The 4,122-nt window shown below is 40.5% G+C and overlaps 1 non-coding gene across 1 annotated transcript; it reads left to right on the top strand.

The window, feature by feature from the left end:
- The first annotated feature begins 409 nt into the window (after window positions 1–409).
- LOC145573365 (small nucleolar RNA R71) lies at window positions 410–515 on the top strand. Its single transcript, XR_014097410.1, has one exon. It is a non-coding gene; the product is annotated as a small nucleolar RNA R71 (small nucleolar RNA).
- Window positions 516–4,122: the final 3,607 nt, after the last annotated feature.

Consider the following 4,122-nt stretch of genomic DNA (forward strand, 5'->3'; position numbering starts at 1 on the left):
ACAAAATAAACATCCCATAGGCATATTATGTGAAGTAGAAGGAGTTTGAGAGTTAGAAGAAGTACCTCTCCCCTTGATTTGGGAGGGAAGATTTGGAGCTTGGGAAGAGGAAGAAACACTCTCCAACTTGGCCTTGATCGGCGTCATCTCCTTTCCCAAGTTTGTCATTTGAGAGGAAAGATTGTTGATGGCGTTGAGATGGTCCACCGAGTACAACGAAGATTGCTTGCTTGAAGAATCTATTTCCCCATCTTGCCAATCTCTATAGTAAGTCACCACATCCTCTATTATGTCCACAACTTCTTCTTCGGTTTTGTTCATGATTGGACCACCGGCCCCTCCATCAAGACATGCCTTGCCTTGAGGACTCAAACCACCATAGAAGATTTGGATCAATTGATATGTTGGAATTCCGTGGTGAGGACATTCTCTTTGGTACTCCTTGAATCTCTCCCATGCTTCATAAAGACTCTCATTTGGCTTTTGCTTGAATCCTTGAATTAAAGCCCTCGCCTCCGCCATTTTCTTTTGAGGATAAAAACGGGACAAGAAAGCTTTAGTGACATCATCCCAAGTTCTCAATGAATTGGGCTTCACCTCTTTGTCTAGCCATTCCAAAGACCTTCCTATGAGGGAGAAAGGGAACAACTTAAGGCGGATGAATTCTTGAGACACTCCATTAACCTTGATCGTGTTGCAATATTTTTCAAACTCCTTAAGATGGTTCAATGGGCTCTAGTTCTTTGCCTCACTATATTGTCTCCTCTCAATTAGGGTGATCATTGCCGGCCTAATTTCAAAATCGTTTGCCGGTGTTGTAGGTGGAGCTATGCCGCTCTCGAACCTATATGCATCGGGTAATCCCAATTCTTTCAAGGCAACTCTTGGTTATTCTCCCATGACTTGCTCTTGTTCAATCTCTTCTTCGCTTGAGGAACTATAATCCAAAGTCTTGTTTGCTACTCTCCTCCTGAGAGAGTTCTTTCAATCTCCGGATCAAAGGGAACAAATGAGCGATCTCGGGACCTATGCATACAAAACTCAAAGAAAATATAAGTAGCACGGCTACAAGTGTAGCCTAAAGTGTAAAATTTTTGTGTATTTTGCAAATGAAATGAAATAGACTCAACAGCAACATGCACTCAAAGCACCATTCCCCGGCAACGGCGCCATTTTGATGGGAAGGAGAACGGTAGGTCGTTGGGCTACCACCCCACCCAATCAAACAAAATTTGTAACTTAACAAACCCCTATTTAGTGTAGTGGTAAGTCAAGGTCGAACCCAAAGGAATGGAGGTCGAATGCACAATGCCTAAGTCAAGCTATTTCGGAGTCAAGTAAAGGGGGTTTATGAAGGAAACTAGAGCTAGAGCTAAATGATGCAAGAACTTGTATGAAATCAATCTAACGGCACTAGGGCAATGGATCCACATGTAATCGTAATGGAAAATGGTAATTTAGGAGGTCAAACCGACTAAGTCAAGTGATATGAAGGAAGATCATCATGTATCCAAAAGAGCATACCAAGATGGTTCACCTAGAGGTCTAACTAGCGTCAACTACGCTAAACACTACCTAGGGAACGTCACAAAGCACCTCAATCGTAAAATTGAAAGTTACTAATCAATGGTCCGTATCATAGCAAGCTCACAATGCAATCTAGTGCAATAATCAAAGATGGCCAAACTTCAATTAATCACACACATGCACATGAAATATCAACCAAATTTAATCATATCATCAACTCCATCAATTATCCCCAAATTACTCTAATGCATCACTCAAACAATGCTTCACCATTTCCCTAGCTAGAAAACTACTCACTAGCCATAGGAATCAAGATCAAAACTACAACAATCATCAATTTCATCATCAACATAATTGAAATCAAAGATTAAACCAACAATCAATCAAAAATCAATTAAACTACAATCAATCATCAAACAAACTTCAATCAATCATCAATAACATGGAAAACAAATGAAATCAACTAGAATCAAACTTGTATTGAAATCAAGAAGAAGATCCTTACAAAACTTTGATCTAAAGATCAATTACAATGAAGAATTCTTGAACAATCACCAAAAACCATGAGTTTCTCTCTCTTCAATCCTTGAGTTTCTCTCTCTAAAATTCTATCAAAAACTAACTATGAAATCCAATCTAAAAGCTTCTTTCTAAAAATAGAAAGAAATAACTATATATACAAAGAGGAGGTCGACATTGACGCCCAAAAATAGACCCTCGTAGGTGCGGGCGCTCGGAGGAGAGAGAATGGTGCGCACGGGACACACCCAGATTGGTGCGCCCGCACGCACCAGGTGTGCGGCCGCACCCGACCAATGTGCGGCCGCACACCACCTTGGTGCGCCCGCACATTTCTGGATCTTTCCCCCTTCTTCTCTTCGTCCTAGCTCAAGCGGTGCACACGTCCTAGATGATGATGATGGAGGACAAAGTAGGAAGAAACTTTCTTGAATTTCTTGAAAAGTATAAGCCATGAAGAAGGCATATACAAAGCCTTGAAGCTTGCCTCTTGGATCCACCTTTGACTTGAAGCTTCTTGCACCATCTTTAGGCATGAAAACAATGAAAGCTCATAGAGAGGAAGCTCGGGAATTCTTGGACAATCAATTACCACCTACAATCAAATGATAAAAAGCAAGTGAAAGAGAAAAATAACAAGTAAACTATAAAAAGCATGAAATAGAGAAACTAACTACAAAAAGCATAAAATGAAGAAAACAAGAATAAAACTAAGGAAAACTAAAGAAAAGAGAGATAAAATGAAATAGAAATCATCCAAAAAGGGACCAAATGAGTTCCATAAATGTCACTCATCATCAAGACATAAAGTCTTTGGAAGTTTGACTGAATTGTATTAGGAGTAATCAATTCATGTATTCGTTGAAAAAAAAGTAAGACTAAAGATAAAGATAAGGAATCATAACGGGAAAGAAGGTAGTTGAAAGGTAAATAAGATGGCTAAAGAATCTTTAAAGGAATATTTTGGAAATGAGAAGAAGCATGAAGATGGCTTGAGTAACTCTTAAAATTTAAGGAATTTTGAACTATGAAGAAATAATATACTTAAAGGTATTGAGATTATTGAACTATGGATATGAAAATGTCATAAAGGAGAGGAGTTTATGACAAGTGTACGGGATAGCTCCCGCTGAGCTATCACCAGGCTCTTGGCTCCACTCTCGAGGTGCGCAGTCACCACTAGAAGAGCGCTTAGAGGGGCTCACTAGCCCGACAGTAATCAGCCCCGAAGCTAAGCTAATGGAACTCTACCTAAAGGAGACCACACGCTTATAAATATGGGATAAAGTACAACTGAAAAGAGGTTAGACACATATTCTATTACATCATCTATATCTCTAAGTACACTTTCTCTCTCTAAACACACTCTAACTTAAGCATCAGAGAGGGGTTCCTCGAGCCACCCTTAAGGGCAGTTTATGTGCGTTGCCTTGTGCTGGTCACCAACCGGACCCAGCCTTTGCCAGCCAAAACCCTTGGATATATGCCCGGAACAATTGGAGCTAAAAGGAAGGGAAGGATCATCTGACCTGAGGTTTGCCAGCTAAGCAAGGGACTAGTTGGTACATCACCATGGCCAGAGAAGAAGTTGTACAAACACCAGTCTCTAAGGCTAATGAAACTAATTAAACACCACAAAAACAACGTTAATAACAATAGATCCTAAAGGATCAACCGAAAAACCCAAATCCAACATCTCTTAGAAAACTAATCACAAAGGATCGACGTCAGCTGAGATTAAGACGGTGGCAAAACCAGTAGATCTGGTAGGATCAAGCTCTTCTTTTAAGTTTGGAATGCCAATGACAGGCACGAACAATGAACCCATTACTCAAACACCAATAACCCATAAATCGCAGCCTGTCAGCATGTCAGCCATCCTGCAGAACCTCTCTAAGTGCAGTAAAGAGCTGTTGGCAGCCATGACAACAGTCCTTACTAATTTTGGTAAAGGATTTGGCTCCCCATCAACAACTGCTGCTATAGAGCTAGCTACGAAGAAGACAACACCTGTAACTCTCACCCCGGAGCAAAAAGAGCTGGTTTAGCTGAGAAAGAAGGTGCTGGAACTAGAAG

Source organism: Chenopodium album, chromosome 12 (genome assembly GCF_948465745.1).
Source record: "Chenopodium album chromosome 12, dcCheAlbu1.1, whole genome shotgun sequence".
Taxonomy (NCBI): domain Eukaryota; kingdom Viridiplantae; phylum Streptophyta; class Magnoliopsida; order Caryophyllales; family Amaranthaceae; genus Chenopodium; species Chenopodium album.